The 21,470-nt window shown below is 37.4% G+C and overlaps 1 protein-coding gene and 1 long non-coding RNA gene across 3 annotated transcripts in view; both read right to left on the bottom strand.

Annotated features, from left to right (window-relative positions):
* Positions 1–21,470, bottom strand: part of LOC127951056 (rab11 family-interacting protein 4A-like) — a 52,554-nt gene that overhangs the window by 21,372 nt on the left and 9,712 nt on the right. Inside the window, exon 1 of one of the 2 annotated variants that reach the window (XM_052548691.1) lies at positions 9,372–9,750. The exons of the other annotated variant lie outside the window; for it this stretch is intronic. The gene's annotated coding sequence lies outside the window, so the exon portion shown is untranslated. Of the gene's footprint in view, positions 1–9,371; positions 9,751–21,470 lie in introns of those variants that run through there. 2 annotated transcript variants of the gene reach the window in all.
* LOC127951066 (uncharacterized) lies at positions 618–9,348 on the bottom strand. Its single transcript, XR_008152582.1, has 4 exons — positions 3,111–9,348; positions 2,936–3,023; positions 2,163–2,264; positions 618–1,237 (listed from the first exon to the last, which is right to left on the bottom strand). It is a non-coding gene; the product is annotated as an uncharacterized LOC127951066 (long non-coding RNA).

Here is a 21,470-nt window from a genome sequence, read left to right on the forward strand (position 1 = left end):
AAGGATAGTCCAACCACAGACAACCCTGCGATGACAAGGGACATTGACAGCCAATGATATCAAAGCTGAGCAGCGGCGTCACGCTTCCTTATCCATTTATGACCGATGACTTTCGTTTTTCGGCTGAAGGGATAGATTGGTTAACAATCAATAACATTTGCTACCTATTAGATTGTGTTTTATTAACGTCTACACCTTCCTCCAACAATAATGCAAATGCGCTAATTATTGTTTTCAGCTTGACAAAAATTGGGCAATATTGATGAGCACATGGCCAGCATTCGCAGTTCTATCGAACCGATTCCTCTCATTAAATCTTTTTTTTTTTTTTTCAAAGACAGGTGCATTTTCTAATCAAATGATTAGCTTGTAACATTTAAATTGCATGTTGTTTTGTTTTAAATCTATAAAAATTATTCACTTTAGTTTTTCTGTGATTTGCCATTCTTTACCAATTGAACTCTAGCAATAAAAACAGAGTTAAAAAAACTGATTCAAAGACAAATTGCCCATATAACTGCACTGCATCCTCTGTCAATAAGTTGTTTTTGCCACTATGAAGAATAAAAATTCTTTGCAAATACTTTTATTTAAAAAAAAAGTAAATACAGATAGTCTTTCAGAGAACACTGAAGAATTTATTTGACCAAAAAGTGATACAACACACTGTTTCAAACTCAGAAAATAAAGACCATGAAGACATGCATGTCAAGTGTGCAATATCATCTATAAACCTCCATCAGCACAGCATCAAATAAACACTGATTGTCCGAACAATGGAAGAAAGATAACGTTCAGGAAAACAAACACCTGCTACATAAAATTGCAGAAATAAAACTGACAATAACATCATTCACTTCATGACTGGAACTAGGGGATGGCTGTGCATGAATACGTCCTTTACGAAAACTCCTGATGAGAACTGATGTTTGTTTTTTTATGATAAAAGCACCAGAAGTAAAGTTTACTGTATGAAGCTTGAAAAAGAGAACACAATGCTTTATCAATATAAAAATACTATTTTCAACCATTGTTTTGATCACTGGTTCTGTATACAATATATGGGTTGCTGGAAGGTCACAATGTATTCATTATAAGCTTAGAACTAAAACAAAACTGCACTGCAAAGTCTAAACACTGATAAAGGGAGCATTTCTGTGTGTGTTGGGAAGATAAAGAGTTAAAGAGGTGAGTCCTTGTGCATGATCGAGAAGAACATCATTATCTGCGAACAATCCTGAAAGACAGAAAGGAAGGAAATATTATTACATGCTACTTTTAGACCATAAAACCAGCCTCTGTAAAGATGCTGTATAATTATATATTAAATGCATCTATTATTAAAAGCTAGTCAATAATAGCAAGCTATATTCATATGAATTATAAAAAAATATATTACATGCTTAAAGGAATGTTATCAGTAGTGTAATTGATCTGCTCACGGAAACCTTTCCAATGTATGTGAAATATTATTATTAATAATAATAATAATAATAATTAGATACTGAGAATAATTTGGAAGTAAAACAAAGTGTTGCATGTTTTCTTGGTGTACAGAAAAGTATATTTATTTTGTACATCATTTGCAACTGCTTTTTTTTCACTTAATTAGAAGCCCCAAAAATTTAATTGTCCTCTGTAATAGGGACTAATGAAAAGAGAATTAGAATTTCTTTTAAAATGCAAAGTTGAATAATAATCAAAAAAAAAAAAAAAAAATCTCTGTAAACACTTAAGTGTGTCCCGTAAGGCAGTGGCTCCCAATCCTGGTCCTGGAGAAGCCCAACACTGCACATTTGAGATGTCTCCCTGATCAAACACACCTGATTCAACTCATCAGCTCATCAGTGAAGACTCCAAGACCTCAAAAGTGTGTTTGTGAGATAAGAGAGACGCCAAAACCGTGCAGTGCTGGGTTCTCCAGGATCAGGATTGGGAACCACTGTCATCAGGTCATGAAAAGCTCGACACACACTTGTGGTCACCATGCTCACTCGAACACTTGGCCTAAACATAGGAAATACGTCAAATAAATAATCGATTGGTCAAGTGCAAAGATGGCAAGTGTGGGTATTTGGACAGTGCAAAAGTTTAAGAAACAACAAATGCTGTGCAATTTATAACAGCAGTTTGATAAAAAGGTAAAACCAACACAGACTTACTGCTGCAAATGTCTGCCTCCTCAGCTTTCAGTCTTCTCCATTTCTGAAGGAAAACCTCTCCACAAAACCACAGGGATGACTGCTTCCTTTACATCTTTTCAGCTAAAAAAAAAATACATAATAATAAAAATAAGAAAGGGGGAGGGGTAGAATAAAATAGAATTATAAACAGAATTTTAATAATGTTTTGTGAGCAAAATATTTAAAATATAAACTGATATGAATGAACTGCAGGAAGGGAAAAATGTGTCCTTTCATTCATTTACTTTTTTTGGATTTACATAAAAATGTATCAAAAGCATGGTACAGTAAATGTGTGATATCTGTAATATAAAAGCACATCAAAAACGACAATTACAGTTGTACAACCAAAGTTAGTTTGATGATTATTTTATTGTTGTATTGATTATTAATATACCATAGTAGAACTACAGTTACTGAGGTAAAAACATGGTAAATGTCCCGTTCCTGGGTTTCAACTTCAAATTTAATTTGTTGCTATTGTACATGCCGTGGTTACCATGATTTTACTACAAATTTACATCTTTGACATGAAATGAATATATTGAAAGTCTATGGCACGTCACGTGACCGACAGGGTTTAATCACACTAGTTAGCAGGTGTGTTCACTTAGTTAAACGCAATGAAACTCAAAGACAGCCGCGGATGACTGATATAATACAGCGAGTAAACAATATGGTGCTAATCTGATTAATAAAGACAGAATAAATTTTATAACAGGCATTAAAAGAGCGTAATTATATCTACTCACCGACCCTGTGGCACATGGAAACTGATGGCAAGTATCGCGATGTGTGCTGAATGAGACTTCTTGAACGTGATTTCATAGAGATGATGAACTATGAATAAGCGATAAGCGAGAATGGTGTGTAAGAAAACGGTTAAACTGCTTACTTGCACGCGCATTGGAGCGTTGTTAAACTCACCTTTTTATGCCGTTTTCCCTGCAGTTGAGTGTTGCTTTGGTCAAACTCACCGCTGAGTGCTGTTTTACCTGCAGTTGAGTGTTGTTAAACTCACCACTGATGAACGCGCTAAGCTTTGGCACAGAGATCACTCTAATATCAGATTGCGAGAATATTTAAACCTCAAAAACAAGTTGGAGGGCCAGATAAAAACGATCTCTGTCATATATATATATATATTTTTGTAGCCTATTATTTATTTTTATTTATTCAGTGTAGTTGCGGTGTGCTGAACCAAGACGTCAAATATAAACGCTACTGAGTTCTATAGAAGTCTATCGGACTAACCTGCACGTTGAAAAATAACGCCAAAGGTATACCCAGTGCGTCAAAAAAGTGACGCCAGATCACTTGACCATGCGTCAGACATTTGACGAGTAGAGAGTGAGACTGTGTTGCTTTGATCCCTTGCGCTTTATGCTAAACCATATTTTCCCCTCTTCCCTATTTTAGGTTTGTCTTTTTCTGTACTCAATACTATCAGAGTGTATCTCGGTGAGTACAGCAGTGTGCTAGTGTGTAGTGACCCCTCTCACATTCACACCTCAGCGAGCCCCTCCCCTTCCTTTGTAGGTCACATGTAATTTTTTTTGCTCACTTCTCCGCTCGCACCACATGGTAGATTTAGGAAAGGAGACATACACTAAAAAATAAAAAACTGGAGCAGGAATCTCACAGAAATTGCTAGTAACTTTTACAAAGCAGTGACTCAGAATTAAGCACAACATGTTGAACTAAAATGACTAAGGGTATTTTCTTGTCCAACATACTCCAATAATCTTTATTTACAACTTATCCTGATTACTAAAATCTGCAGTGTGTTTAAACTAATCTTGTGCATTTATTAAAAATGGCTAGAGGTAAAGCCTAAAAAAAGAAAAATATATTCTGGTCTGATCTGGGACGGAAAGGAAATGTAAAGGCCGGCCGCAGGATTAAACATCACAGGTCTAGTCGCAAATCTGAGTAAAACTTTGATTCTTCCCACATGTCTGCATCTTTGGAGATAAGAGCAGATTACTGATGACTGATATATCTGTACACTGCTAATGTAAAGCTTTGACAGAGGTCCCCCCTGCAGAGCAGCGACTGATGAATGCAGCCCTATCAGATACACTCTGACTGCAGTAATGTAAGATGGGTTGCAGGGGTCTCCTGCAGTGAGACCCCAGATAAATTAGCTGGAAACTAAGACCACTTTTGGTCCATCCCGACCTGAATCTCCCCCACCCACTTCGACAGAACTGTCTGGAATGTCTAGACTTAACATTCATTATTAACACTGTACTACTGACAGACTGATTTAAATGTTAGGCATGCATGAATACACAAAATACTCCACATCATATTATAAACCAAAAACTCCATATATCACATTTACTCATATGTATTTCACTGATGAAAGCGGATAAGAAATTGCTATTATCTTTTCACTCACCATTACTCTGTGTCCATGGTGTAGTGACAGTGAAGTGATTTGATTTTATGTGACTGATTAACTTACAGTAAGCATGATTTGTGAATTATATATATTATAAATACACATTTTCTTTGAAATAAATACAATTGAAGGGAAGCTTCACTTTAATGCAGTTGTTTTAAAATTGAGTATGACTAATAATTACAGATGATGTTTCGATTTACTGTTGAAAATCATAGCAGGGCCAGTTTGCAGACTTAGCTCTTTACTGATGTTTAAGGTTAACATGACGGACAGATACAGTCATGCTGCAGTACTGCTGATCCCCCATGCCTCCAGTGTTTCCTGCATTATTGCTGAGTACAGACTAAGTTGCATCGTAGCTTAAACACAGCTAAAATCCAATATCTGGGATGTTAAGAGCTAAAATACACCCACCAATGTGTCCACATTGCTTACAGTGGGCTTATTATTAAAAAGCCAGTGACTCTGCTCTGAATATGCAGCCAGGTATTGATTCAAACACATAGTGATGCCCAATCACGGCTGCTGTATAAGTGGGAATCTGTCAATGGTTATTGTGTAATCAAGCACACTTTTATGTGTCATTATTGGACAACAGCAATAACCTTTTATTACTTGGCTTAAAGGGACAGTCCAATAAAGAAAGTTCTCTCATCAAGCGAGTGGATTAAATGAAGTGGTCAGAAAGCACATTACTATTCAAAAGTTTATTTTTTAAAGAAATAATTACTTTTATTCAGCAAGGATGAATTACAAATATTAAAAGTCGAAGAAAAGACAATGCTACAAAAGATTTCTACTTCAAATCAACACAGTTCTCTTGAACTTTCCTTTCATCGTAGAAATCTGAAAAAAGTATCAGTTTCCACAAAAATGCTTTCACCATTTATAAAAATAAGAAATGTTTCTTGAGCAGAAAATGAGCATATCAGAATGATTGAATGAAGGATCATTTTAACGCTGAAGACTGGAACAATGGCTGCTGAAAATTCTGCTTTATCGTCACAGAAATAAATTACACTTTAAAATATATTCAAATAAAAATCTGTTGTTTTAAGTTGTAATAATATATTCACAATAAAAAATGCTTTCTGTATTCTTGATTAAATAAATCTAATCTCGAACCCCAAATTTTTGAATGGTAGTGGATTAAACGTATTTGATGTAACACTATTTCTTTGTCTCAGAGCATGCCTGAAAACATTCAAATGTACAACATGTCCCAAAGCTCTCTGATCTATAAATAATAGAGAAGTTTTGTCTGTGAAGTCCAGGAGGAGATGAGTGATTTAGGAATGCTCCTCCATTATTCGATTTCCCTCTGTGAAAGCAGAGCAAGTATTTTTTTCTTTTTTTTACTAATGTTTAGATGTGGTTTGATTTTTCTCAAAAAATCTGTAGAAGAACAGCACTTCTTTACAGATCTGACATTTAAGATGAGAGCAACCCACACAAACAAACACAACATTCAATTCTGGCTAGCACCCAAAGCACCATCATGTTCACAGCCTTTTCAAGTGCGGCTCACAAGAAATGTCAAGTGTGCACATAAACATGACAGAAAAACCTCTCAAATTTCTCATGACAACAGCAATCCCTGACACACACAGTCCTAGCTGCTCTTTTTGGAGATTTTTCATGTAACAAACCAATCCAAACAAAGATTTTGGACCACCCTACATCTCAAATCTATTTAGCATCTACCTCAAAACTATATGTACGAGATAGAGTTTAAACACTATATTTTGAAATGGCCTTAACTTTAACATTAATGTTTTTGCTAAATGCTAGTTTTGGCTAATGACCCTATTGAACCTGTTAACCTGCTATAGCTAAGATCAAACACTTTAGTCCACTAAAGTATAACACCGTTATATATAGTATAACACACTAGTGACAACAGAAACATTGCGGGGGACATTCAAGCTGGCTGCTCATTTTCTGTATCAGGTGCGCTTGGCTGGTTTTGTTTGAGATCTCAGTGGAAATGCAGCTGGATAGCTAGCCATCTCGCTGCCTACAGAGTCAGCAGACAAAAGACAGTGTGGATTTACCAGGAGCCATGAGTCATAATCCAGCTCTCGGGGCTCTAAAACTGTCGGTGGCCCTTCTCTGGACAGTGTCAATGCAATGCAAAACACCTTTCAACTCTTTATTAACCTTGAAAATGGTAACCAAACAAACGCACAGAAAGGCCAACTAGAGCTGCAGTTACACAATCAGTACCGCAGGGGCTCTTGGCTAAGCAAATTACCGTATTATACCACAGCATGTGTAGGCGTCCCTTTGAAAGCAAGACATGTCAAGACGAGTGGAAATATGGTTCTTAGTTAAGTTGATCTAAGATCTGGGCTCAATCATAAAAGTGTACCACTGACTTTAAAGGGTCAGTAACAAAGTATTCATCCACCCCTCTCCCTTGGCAGAGATCTCAAGAGCAATAGTCTGGATGCACCACATTATTGGGTTTCAGAGTGTCCAAACTGCAGTCAACCTTTTGTCCCAACTATAACACTGAATTATACCTTTTGCTGGGCTTTCCATTATAACATCCATGAGTTATGGTGGTGCATATAGTGGCCTTAGTCATGCACAGATTCTCTGCCCCCCATGCAATAATAACCAAGCCTGATACAGCATTTCATAACGGATCGATATCTCAAGCTGTCAGACCAGCTGACTAATCTTTAATGCAGAAGACAAGAGAACTGGATTGACTTAAGAACAGTACCTTTGTATACAGGATCAGCTTGTACTGACTAAGGGTGGATGACATTAAAGCACGCAAAAGTTAGAAGAAAAGTTCTACAATCTAAAACTACCTTTACTTGATTCTGATTGGTCAGTCCCGACATTCAGAGGTATGTATCCCTCGATAACAACCGGTGAAAGCTGATAACACAGACTCCTCCGGGTAACTGAATTTGGCGCTGTACTCTTGCTAGGAACAGTTTTTCTTGGTGGAAGATTTGCATTCGTTTAACTAATAAAACACAACGCGACTAAACATATTTGTAATTTTTTTGTTATTTTGGTGCTGTTATGCACAGTATAATAATTACTTTTAATTATTTTCATTATTTGATTTTAATTTTGACGTTTAGGAGTGTGTAAAATCTACCTCGGGTCTCGTGTGTTGAGGAAACAATGATATTGACAGTGTTACGCATGCGCGGGATAATTTACTTCCTGAACAAGTGCGCACCCGAGTCCGTGTTGCTTGCACATTTACGCGAACCGCACCACAGTTCAGGAGCAACCTAACTCAGACCACCTTCTCCAAGTAGTCTTGGGTTCGGTACCCCAGTGCGCACCAGGGTCCGATGACAGCGTTCACATTAGCGATTTTTCATGCGAACTGTGCCCCGTTCCGCACTAAACTTCCAGTGTGAAAGCCCCCTTAGACTGATTTCTGCAGGATCATGTGACACTGAAGACTGGAGTAATGAAATTCAGCTTTGCCACCATAGAAATAAATTACATTTTAAAATATATTCAATTAGAAAACAGCTATTTTAATTTGTAATAATATTACTGACAATTATTAAAATCCTAGACAGGGCAGGTACTGTCATCCAATATACTAATGCATTATATGATACATTTATGCTTAATTTAAACAATGTTATTTCAACCACCCATATGCCGTGTTTATGGCTTATGACTAAATGTCTTCCATAGTGAGGGAACAGGGCCTTGTATTTAGCCTCTGTGGCAAAATAAATCACAAGAGTAAAGGCAAGCACCAGGGAAGGAATTTTAATGGACGTCTATCCCTATTGTTCCTTGCCCTTTCTAAATTGTCCATTGCCAGAAGAATAACGTTACTGCAACATTAAGATACACACACATTCATACAAACACAATATGGATGTGGCACTACCAGCAGGTGGTCATTAACCATCAGAGAGGCTTCCCAAACCAGCACACTCAACCTCCCCTTTCATGTTCCCATAGCCCCTTCTAACTATCAGCCGTATTCAAAACTCCATGGTCCCTCCCCTGCGACAACCCCCAACTCCACTACAACTGCCAGCGCACACCATTAGCCCTGCTCCCAGGAGACACAGAATTAACTGTTTAAGTTTACAAGCATGTCCACTTACAACAACAATCAGTCTGCTAGTTTTTATTCACCATTAGTCTCATTTGAGGTGCAAAATAGAGGCGTTTCTATCACCACAAACAGCTTTTTTCACCAGTCTGGCATTTAAGAAACAGAGTAAACGGAAAACAGAAACAATGGGGTCACCAGTGGTTGTTCAGTAGACGAAGGCAGACATGAACACACACACGCACCGCCAAAAACGCATCAACACACAGTCCAAACACACACAAGCAGTCCAAACACTCACTGTCTGATTAGCATTTCAATAGCATGACCCCTCTCCCCTCCAACAGATTACCACACAACCCAGGCTGGCTCTCTTGTCATTCAAAGGCAGGTGTAGCGTTTGGGTAACACACAGACTGGTTGTGAATTCCACCACACACAGAGCCTTCATATCTTGCACTTGAATGCAAAGATTTCTTAATATGTTGTCATTTCATTAAGCTTTAATGCTTTAAAGTGCCACTGGGTGTCAAAGAGATGAAATTCTTATGTACTAGAGCTTCTCAGCATCCCTGTTGAGAGAAGATGATTATTACAGCGCATCTACATTGACTACTAGGAAAGCGGTTTAGAGAAGAACATGAGAGGAAGAGCAGGAACAATGGACTTTACTTGGCTGCAGCAAACGTTCACACATGCGAGTTTTCTCATCTCATCCTCTTACCCCGCCGCTCAGTAATGAAGATCCATCACCTCCATCCTCTCCACCCGTGCTGGTTAAGCCCTCATCGGCTGAGGACGCCCAAGACTTGGTGTCCCCGTCTCCCTCCAGGATCCCCACCCTCACCACAGTCTAAACAGGTGAAATATCAGTGTCCAGTCCTGTCAAACCTCAGCTAATGGCTACGGGTATCTCCACCTATAGCCACCTCTTCTCCAAACTGGCTCTGTCCTCGTCACACATACACATACATTGGCTCCGACCTGCACCAACGGATCATGCAGCCACACATGAACACATACGGACAGAGACGCTACCGATCTGGCAACAGTTGTTGGGCTTTTGGCCACTCCTCCCAGCAAATCACCTCCCCTACTCTGGCCTGTCACATTCCCTCTCTCTCTCTGCCTCGTTCTCTAGGTTGTTGCTAGGAAACTATTCAGCTGAGCCGTCCCACAGCTGTGAAAGAGAGGAGCGTGAGTGTGCGCCCTCGCAACACACACAGCTATCTTAAGCCTAACCTTAGCTGTGCTGGATAATATGCACAATTACGGCTAATTAACCATCTCCTCGTCTAAGTACCATGATAAATAACGCAAATAGATAAATAAGATACAGATAAATCAAAATATCAATAGGGAGATGATCATGTGGTGGCTTGCAAAAAAAAATATCCTTATGACCAAAAACAAAACAAACATTGAAAATCCCTCATATGGATGGCAAAAATGTTTACTATATCAACAAAAATACTATAAATTCTTATTAATTTACTACAAAATAGCATATAAGAAATGTTGTCCAAAACGGATGAATCTGGCAACATTTAATGTTGGTTGTTATATAACAGCAGTTCAGAAATTAAATACAGTAGTCAAATTTGAAGTGGATCGTAAAAGTTCAAAGACAAGAATGGGTATTGTTTTGGTTTTAAGACAACTTCGATAAAAGGTTTTGATTCACTTCAAATTCACTTGACTACTGTATCTGGCAAGTGGCGCTAAAAGGTTAATGCTCTACTGCTTTTGAAAATAATGTACCTCGTATAATAAACCCAACCCTAAACCAATAATATTGTGTTAAAACATATTTCCTATAGCAACTATGCCATTTCAGCTTACTTTATAAGCTCGTTTATCATAACACAGGACTTTCTAAGTGCAGTGCTGTACCAGGAGAGCTTTTTTATCAAGTTTATTACATTAAAAAGCAAGTTATGTGATGTAATCATCAAAATATATCAGCTTAAAAATCATGTATATGGTAAAAGTTTTTGGAGGTCTTATCAGACTATTGTGCAAGGAACTGAAAATAAGTCTTTATTAATCAGTAATCTGCCCCACAATCATAATGTGTATGAAAAGTTGTTGTTGTTTTTATTGACACTTAATTAATGTTCATTTCAGTTATTTCAATTATACACACAGGTACATTTTTGGATGCTTGCAAAAATGTAGGTATATAAGCATGTTTTTCCAATTAGCCTGTTGCCCTTTCCCTTCATACAGACTTCAAAATGTGCAAATAGATAAAACCCCAAATCCAACCACTTGAAATAGATAAAGTAAAATGAACCTAAATTTTAAAACATCAAAAATGAAAGTGAACCCTGGGCTTAATTTTGATCACATTTCACTTTAAAGGGGTTTTAGGAGTTAAAAAATAATGTTAATCTAAAGGTTATAGGGTTAAATCGTTCAAAGTGAAATCCAAAGTGGATTTATGGAACATCTTAAGCGCTTCCTTAATTAACACTTCTCAGAAATTCACAGCAGCAATGAGCTAGAGGCAAATCTAATCGATGGGGAACATTTACACATGTACATTCACACTTCTATAGGTGCAAGAGAAAAGTCTCACATATGCTGTGCTCTGCATGTGTCAGTTTTTTTTTACAGATTTATTTTTGGAAAGTGGGAGAGAGGGGGGGGGGCAGGGTCAAGAAAGGTCCACGAGCCAGGACTTGAACTCAGTACATCTGAAGTGCAATGGTGCTATATGTTAGCGTGCTGCCCACAAGGTTATTTGTGAGGCTTGAGTAGGATGTTTATGCAGGTATGTGAGGAAGAGAGAGAACAAAAGAAAAAGCAATCCTCCTCCGTTCCTCCTCTGCACGGTGTATCAGTGATGCCCCACTTTCCCATGATTCCCATGAGCTCAGTGCAGCAGCAGCAGCGACGGTTAGTTTCAGTCCAGCAGCTCGAACCGGACCCTCTTACCTCACACATGCTACTCTTTCTATGAACATCTTTTCAAACCATCTTAAAAAACATTACACATGATCTTAGACACATTCTGAGCAGTTGAAAAGCCAGAAGAAAGAGAGGCTGGGTGGAAACATGAGAGAGGATGCTGTTATATCAGGAGGGTGTTGGCTGCCGATAAACAGATGTTCACACAGTTCTATCACCAACTGCTGCTCGGCTCCTGATGCTGTTTACACAGCCAAAGCTGTTCTATTTCAGACATGTTTGGACTGTTTTACCCGGATTGCTGGTTTTAAAAATACTGTGCAATGAAATATTGTCTCATTTAAGAAAAGTATCAAACTGACTCTTGTTTTTGTGGCCGACAAATAGGCCTGTCATGATAATAAAATAACTGTGTAATCGTGATTATTTGATCTAACCGCGGTTATTTCAGATTTGATTTTCATGCATGGTATAGCCTACATCGCCTGAAGCCATTTCGTATCTTAATGTTAGAGATAGAATTATATTTACATTGTTAAATTTAATTTACAGAAATTGATCTTCCTTCTGCTGCAGCAGTCAGTTATTTTCCGCTCAGCATTCAAACAGCAAATCCCGTTAAGTTATGACAGTCAGCATGGTAAACCTCTCTCTCCAAGATGATACATTCCCATTACAATACTTGATGTGTAGATAAAGGTCTGAGGATTCATTGACATCTCATTTCTCTTCTCTTTGTTTGTACCAGCAAGCTGTGACTTATGTTGCTTCAAACACATCATTCTGCACCACAGATGTGCATAAGAGCTTTGCGCCACTTTGTTTGAAGCGTTTCACATTATCAAAGTTTTGCGCACACAGAAAGATAATTAGAAGCTTTTCCTCACGATTTCTATCTTATTTTCATGCATGTATTTTATAAGAATAGAAATAGTTAACAGAATAAACGTTTAAATTGTATAATGTGCACCAAAATGTTTTTAAAGATTTTTGCTGCTAATACTTATACAGTCAGCTAGTTTAATTCCGTAGCTTATATATTTTTGTTCATTTGTAGATTTTCTCTGTAATGAGGAAGTGAGTATTTAGTGGATTGTTTAACAAAGGGTTTAAATAAAAGAGTGACCATTAGTTCCACAAACACAGTATTGATACTCTGAAGTGATGTAGGAAAAAAAATAGCATCGGTGTTGGATTGGTATTGGTATTGGTCTTACACTGCAAAATAATAACTCAAAGATTAAAAAATAACATCATAGATATTTACTGAACCCTTAAATTAATCACAATTATATAATGAAAGCAATTAAAAACAGACAGTTAATCGTGATAATCAGCATAATCACCAAAGCCCTAAATTAGACAATTAATCGCAATAACCCTAACTATTTTTTACAATTAATCGTCGGCCAAATCTCATAATCGTGACAACCCAGTATTGGCACATGCGACATTCGGAGGACACTGCCTCCGAAATTAGACGCAGCTTATGTGGTTGTAAAGCATACTAAGATGTCTGCTGTCTGGTTGCTAGGATGTTCTAAATAGTTGCCAGGGAATAACTATGCTGTCGCTACATAGGGATGTATGATACTGAAAAACGATATACCTAAATACATTTTGGGATTTTTTTCAATAATGATAATTAAAAAATATTTAGATGAGTGTGTGTTTTTTTTTGCTGGTACAGGCCTGGCATGGATAGATTAGTCTCACCCAGCCAAGACCTTCAGACTGACGACAGAAGGTCTGGGAACCTTGGTCGCTTTGAATGGCCAACTTCTGCTCAAGAGGCTATAAGACTGACAGGTAAAGCAGCCAGTCATGTTTTGTTTTGTGTTGTGTCATGTTTAGAGGTGTGGAAATATCCCCACAATAACAGACCGGTGTGTAAACCCTTGGATGGGTTTTAAAAGAGTCTATGCCGCAAACTTTATATATTTCACACACTTTTGAAATCCAGCATTTAGTTGATCCTGATAAGCACTCGTCATCACAGTTGTAAACAAGCCAGCCTTCTTCTAACATGAGGAGGTTCGGCATCATGGTGTCTTTGTTTTCAGGCAGAGCGTTAAAGAAATTGACACAGACCTCTCTCAGAAATCCTGTATAATTCAACAAATCAGATGAGGAACTCAAAACTCCTGAAGCGTTTCCAATTGTGTGTGCCATATGTATCAGACGTTCAGCCAACAGTCTGTGGGCGTTGAGAATATGGACAAATAAACATGGCACTAAAACTGCCAGTAGATGGAGGCAAGTCTTAACGAGTGATTGGTTATATTATTCATTCATATGATTTGTTCAAAATGGCTGATTCTGTTAGAAATGAAGCAAGCCACTGTCTTTATAAATGGGTCATTGAATCACTGACTCAAATGATTTTCAAAAAGAGATTTATTCAGGAACAAAACACCACAGTGTTGCTCTGAGATGCAAAAAAATAATTCTGCTCCAACTTTGTTTGAAACTATTTTCACTGGTGAAACAAAGTAGCTCACACGGTGTTAACTTCTTGTTTTTTAACTGTTATATAAAATCAATACAACATCTGCAATCGCTCTCACATGCTAATATTCAGGAAAACAGCACTCTTGCTTGTGTGATATTACTTTTCATAACTTAAATTATAGGGGCACTCTATCTGCATTCTAATAGGCTTGCAAAGTTCGTGACATACTCAATGTCCGCTTGTACATTGTTAAAATAATTACAGTATTATTGTAGACTATAAATATCACACACACCTATCGCTAAGATGTTCTGAGGGTTTTTTAGACGTCTGCTATGTGGTTGATTGGGTGTACTGAGTGATTTTAGACGTCTGTTATCCGGATGCTAGCATGTTCTAGGTAGTGGCCAAAGAGTTACTATGTGGTTTGGTTAAGGTGTACTGAGTGTTTCTTAGTCTCAGGATGTTCTAGGGGTTTCCAGCGCATTGTGTACTTGCTTAGGTGTACTTGGTGCATAAATCACTTGGAATGGTTTAATTTAGAGAGTGACGTCTCATTCTCTGTGTGCTTATGAGCACGGCTTTTATCTCTTCTAACCTTCTCTTTACTCTTTCTCTCCATTATTGTGACTGACAGCTGGTATTAAGAGGACTTCTGGAATGTGAGGAAAGACAAGGAGAAAAGAGGGAAAGAGAATAAGAAAGGGGACTGAAACAGTCCATTCTCTAATCAGACCACATGAGCCAAAAGTCACAGGTCTGTATTGATAGCACACAAAACAATGCTAAATATAAAGAAATGCAACTTACCATGTAATCGTGCATTAAAACTACACAAGGTACAAGAGAAAACAACCCAGACTACACTAGATAGTTGTTAATTTGCAATGCAGGTCACAATTTGTTTTGGGTTTTGTTGTTTTTCTTAATCAGCCAAAGCTGGTTTTCTGGTCTTAACTAAAATTACTAAAACTAAAATAAAAGCAAATTAAAACTATTTCAAAAACATTCAAACGTACTTATACTTTTTCATATGAAATTAAATTAGTTGTGACAGTGCATACACTCAGAACCTGGCTGCTCACACCAACCCAGACAGAGAGGAGAGGAGAGGAGAGAACATGATAAACGTGGCCCAGTGGCATGCTGATGGCAGTGATTGGACTCAGTGGGTAGTAGTACTGTACAGCATCACTCAATTATGGGTTGCCTTTGTAATGACCCTGGACAAAATTACAATGTCAGCTGTACTGACAGTCCTGCCAATAACTTTTTTAATTTCCTTTCATTTGGCACACATATGATATACATTCTCTCTCTGCACAGGCAGTACTGACAATCTAGATCAGGGCTTGAAAACAAAAAAAGAAATTCAATCGGTTCACTCCGAGCAGAATCGATATGTTAACGTTTCGGTTCCTGCGTTCCTCTGATATAATTACTGTTCCGAAACCGGTTTGGGTGGAAGAAATACTGGTTAATGATGTTATTTTTTTTAGAAACAATATTCTTTGCCTATAATTTGGTTAACAACAACAACAATAATAATAATAATAATTATTATAATAATAATAAAGTATAGCGTTTTCTTCACTAAAAAGAAAAGGAAAAAATAGAGATCTAACACTTAGTCACAGCCGCTAAAGGCATCATCTTCTCTAGATTTTGGTTAATAATCAGTTAAGAAGCATCGGTTAACAAAAAACAGAATAATAGGTACTGTGTAATAAGTTACGCTGTATATGCGTCCAAAAGTCGGACTCCAAATTTCATTCTAAGAATTATTTTGAGGTTAATATAGCAAATGAAAACTGTTCAGCTTCCAGTAAATTTGAGAAGCTCCGCTAGGCTATTTTAGTTCCCATCCCTCCACAACAAACCATTTCAATTAACAGTATTTAGAAAAGAACAAGAATTACAAAAATAAGAAGCTATAGCAAAATTAAAGACAAACCAAAACCGTAATTAATTTAGGCTAAAACGAAACTGAAACTAACGTTGGGTCTCTCATTCGACACAAACCCAAATGTTTCCGTATTCGCGATGTATTTGAATAACAAATGATTATAAAAACAGCCTACATTTTTTGTGTCTGCATTATGTCTATTTCTGAATTTCTATTTTTTTTCTTCTAAAAAACGAATTAATATTTTAACCAGCAAACCTTTTAAATATTTTGATAATTTACTGAAAATAAATAAAATACTTTTTTAACCGTTTAACTGATTATTAATCGGTCAAAGTTAGCTGAAACAGTTTGCTGCATTCATGCGCACTCAGAAACCGGTGACTGTGAACGAATCAGCAGAGCTTGTACGAGCTTTTGTCATTGCTGAATCTTTCTCAGACGTTTCCAAATGGCGAAATTGGGTTGCGCATCTATCTGTGCATGATGGTGTCCAGTGCCTCCGGTGAGCAGAGCTTCTCAAAGTTGGGAATAATCAAAGGAGAGCTGCAGTCCTCAGTTGGGCAGGAAAGGCTAAGCATGCTGTCGCTTGAATGTCAAATGCACATGCACCAACGCAGAGAAAAATTAGGCCTAATTTGGTCTTAATCTGGCCCTGAAGGCGGTGCATTGCCATTGAGACTTGCCTATGAGGAGTTCAGAGCTGAGTGGACATTTCACTCATTGGCTTCAGCAGCACATTTTCATAGACAGTACTTCTGGAAGTCGTGATTATTTACAGCAAATTTCAAATATTAAATGGAACGATAAAATAATGTTATTAACCGGTTAATGGCCATTTCAAATTTTCGATTCAGTTTGGAACTATACATTTTGATTTCCTTTCTGTTTCTGGTTCTGTTCCAGTCAAAATTTCGTTCATTTCCGGTTTTCGTTCCATGAACCAGTTCAGAGCCCTGGTCTAGATCATCTTTTTTGTTTTGTTTTTGCCAACACTTTCATATTTTAATATCAAACATGTAGTTCTGTGGAAAAAGATATTTCGAAGAACGTTGACTTTCAATGAGTCATATGATGCTTCATAAAATAACATCTCCTATATGCCCCTCCTTTAAGATCATCAGTCTGAATAGAGAAGTGTGCTCTGATTGGCCAGCTATTCAGTGCATTGTGATTACAAAACAATAACAAAAAAAAAAACATTACAAATGAGACATCCAGTGCAGACATAATTACTGTATATAATGACTTATACTGTCTTCTTATGCATTGCATCGCACCAAGTAAACATAAAACCATGTCTGCATTTGTGATCTGAGACTTGACAAACAACAAGTGCTAAGCTACACTGTTCAAAAGTCATGCTTGAATCATCAGTGGCAAATCCTTTGCATAAATAAACGTACTTACAGACTGTGAGTCAGAAGTGCCAGCCTTGTAGTCTTCTCTCTCAGGATCATGATACAGTCGTACATAAAGTGTCCTGCACACATCTGAATATTTGAGATGAACTGTTCTGGAACAGTGTTGTAGATACAACTTAACCACTGATTTCTAGCTGTGTCCTCTTTTGGAAGACCAAACAAAGTATTTTTGCTTTCACAATGAAACCGTGTCTCCACGACATGGCGCCAGCGGCAACAGCGAGAATCAAAGTAACTCCTTCTTTCTTTGCGAGAACATTTGTTCGGTGTTATGCATCTTCTCATATCGTGACGTAGATGTGGGGGGGTGTTTAAACAAGGCATTTTAGGAGGGCGTGAACGAGTCTTAATTTTTATAAAGAATATCTCTTTGGGCTTGAGACTTTAGTCTTTGCAGCTTTAGGGATCTCATCTATGCACAAACACCCTGAAACACTCCAAAGAGTAAGGAAAACATATTTCAAAATATCTTCTTTTGTGTTCCACAGATGAAAGTTTGTATTACATGTTTGGTACAACATGAGGGTTATTTTCTTTTTTGGACAAACTAACCTTTAAGTCTTGCCGACTAATACACTGATAAATGAAAGATCTTTAAGACAAAGGCATTTATCAAAACCCATTACCAAGCAATTATGGCTACAAAAACATCTATTCGTCCATATATATCTCTTCTTAACCTTCTTCTCTCCTTTAGGCTCACAGTAGCAGGCGCTGGCCTGTGAAATTCAATGTTCAGAGCAGTGCTGCGGTGCTTCTGATGAAGGGAGAGCTGTGGCACTGTCGTCGTGCAACTCATTTCAACACATGTCTGTGTTTGAAACACCAACAGCTTCAATCTCCACCTGCTTCATAGTACCATCTGTATTCATTGTATTCTGAGCAGATACAGATCTTTTATGGAGATGTGCAGATGAGAGCACATTTCAACGCTGCTGATGATACCCCCAATGGGGTCAGTAAGGCTTTCTTTCAAAAATATTAATCTTTTTTCAGCAAAGATGCACATAACTGACAAACAATTGAAAGAAGAGACATTTGTAACAGATTTCTATTTCTTTTAAACTTTCTGTACATCAAATAATCCTGATTTCAGTTTCCACAGAAATATTAATAGCATAATTAATTTGGGCATAGATCAATTGCAACAAATATATTACAGATATTACAATTAAAAACAGTGATTTTAAACTGTCTTTACTATATTTTTTTTATCAAACCATTGAAGCTTTGGTGAGCATAAGAGGCTTCTTATAAAAACATTTCACATATCTTACCAACCCCACTTTTGAATGGATATAATAAATCATAAGAACAAAAGTACCAGCATTGAATCTTTAGTACTTACTGTATCATCCATTATTTGAAATCTCTTGATGTACACTAGGGTTGGTGTGACCCGAGATACCGATGAATACACCACAGAGACAGATGTGTGTCTGAAGCATTTTTCTGCTCTCTCCACCACTGAAACCAATCTCTCTGACAACCCAGTCTCACAATGACAGCCAAGGACATTCAGTCTCTCAATTACCAGCAGTAAAGTCTCTTCTCTACAGATTCAGCTCAGGCCAACCAAAGAGTCACCTTCATTTACAGTTATATAAAATGACAAGACATTGTGTGCAGACACTGATATTAGAGGCAAAAAGCTCTAGTAAAAAGACAACCACAAGGGACAACCACCTCAGCACATGCTTTTCTACTGCTCTCTCTCTCTCTCTCTCTCTCTCTCTCTCTCTCTCTGTGGTTATCCATCAGTGTAATCAATGTGACAAGCTCATAAGAGCTCTGACTTAACTATCATTCAGCAGCAGTCACTCAGAAGAAACATCTCAGAGTTCAAACTCCAATCACGAGTGATCTGTACCGAAAACAATACACACACACACACACACACACACACACACACACACATACATACATACATATACATATATATATATATATATATATATATTATATATATATATATATATATATATATATATATATATATGAAGCTAATCACAGTTCATGAATGAGGATGACGGTTTCCTCAACAATAGGAACTTTTTTTGTCTTAGGTGATTAAATATAAATAAATAAATAAGACATAATACATTTTCTTTTTATATATATGAAGATCACATTAAAAGTTTCTTGGTAACTGTAACCATTTTTTAATCTTAAAATATTTTATTTACTTTAAACTTTGGATAATACACACAATGAAATCAATTCATACATCCTTACATGATTTCAATATGTACTATATACATTTTACACAAAATTTGACTGTACTTTTGTGCCGTCATTTTTACCACAAGCAACATATTTTTCCACAGTTTTTTAAAAAGTGTCAGCGAAGAGTATGTTTGTGTGTCAGTGAAGGATATAGTATTCACATAAGTAGCATTAACAGGCCACGTAAGCCATTAACTGCTGTCAAGCAGGTCCTGTTCCACAAGAGGTGACATGCTTAGTCAATCTGATCAGCTGTCTGTAACCTTAATCTCGAAAACATGCTGTGGACACACAATGATCCATACAACAAAACGCACACACACTCTTAAGACATGCATTTACACAACATTGACGTGTTAGTATGGCAGGATCCCTTTGTGACAGCAATCTCACAACACAGCTGTGATCAGGAAAAACCTGCGAAGACTGTGCTACCTGACCAGTGAGGACACAGAAATCACCCAATATCAGGCAAACGGCATCTTAATTGCATTCTGGTTCAGTTCAAAACTGGTTCAAAATATGTCCATGACATTAAACGCATATGAAATTCTGTGATAGAAATATACATTTAAAAATATATATATTACTACAAATACATTAGTACAATTCACAGACATTCTATCTTATGTCCTGTTAACCGTCAGAGAAAATTAACATTTGAATACTTTTTGTTTTTGGAAAGAGGGAGAGGGAGAGAAAAAAGGTGCCCTGCAGAAGATCAATGCATGGAGCTTCAGTCCAGTGTTTATTTGAAGTGTTAATAGAACCGTTTGCAGCAGAGCAGAGAAAGAGCAAAGAGCAATGCAGAAAACGACTTCATTTGCACATCCTCACATCACAGCAGTCCCACATTGAGCTATACACTTCTAGATTTGTTAATGTTTCTCTCTTTATCTCTAGCGGTTTTTTCTCTTTCATGTTTTCATACTGGTGTCACTATGTAAGTAGTATATAAATGACAATATGCTATAAGCTCATCACTACATTCCTAGTGTGAAGACTGTAGAGGTCTGTTCAATACTGCTGCTGTTGCTGCCTCAGTTTCAGTGTTTAATATCCACATGATCCAGCTTATAATACCAATGATATTGGATCAGTATGCCATATGTTAAGCAATACATCTGCATAATTCCATTTGTGAGCTAAATTCTAATATTTGCTTTTCACATGCACATATAACCACCGGCGGCGCCAGGGGGGGTCTTGCGGGGTCTCAAGACCCTGTCAAAAAATGCCTTGACCCCCCATTTGACCCCCCAGCCTCTTCCTGATTAAAAAAAATATATATTCGGGATAAAGATCCAAAAATGTTTCTCTTCAAACTACGCAGAACAATAATAAATAATAATTATTTCGACATTTATTCATACACTGAACCGAGAACCGTTTCTGTCGGACGTGTCCGATTCGAGAACCGATGAGCTGATGATAACTGCGCATGCGTGATTCAGCGTGAAGCAGACTGACACAGAGCGCATCTGAACCGAACTGATTCTTTTGGTGATTGATTCTGAACTGATTCTGTGCTAATGTTATAAGCGCGTGATAAAGGCTTGAATGAAGGGCAATCATCGCCAATGACGGCATTACATCGAGCGCAAAAGAACCGGTGAACCATTTTTTTTCTCAACTGGTTTATTTGATCGAATTGTCCGAAAGAACCGGTTCATTTGAGCACCTGCTCCTTTGCCCCTTAAGTGCCCTTTTGTCAAAAGCAAAATTTCCTCGAATTTTTTTTGTAATAACATAAACTTTTGTGAATGCCTGCCCATGCCCAATCATAATATTAGTACAATTTATTAATAATAATTTAGCCGTAAATAAAATGACCAACATGATGACCGTTCACCTGACTACGACCTCATCCAACCGGGAAGATTCCTCATGCTGCACGCGCAT

This window comes from Carassius gibelio, chromosome A3, assembly GCF_023724105.1.
Source record: "Carassius gibelio isolate Cgi1373 ecotype wild population from Czech Republic chromosome A3, carGib1.2-hapl.c, whole genome shotgun sequence".
Taxonomy (NCBI): domain Eukaryota; kingdom Metazoa; phylum Chordata; class Actinopteri; order Cypriniformes; family Cyprinidae; genus Carassius; species Carassius gibelio.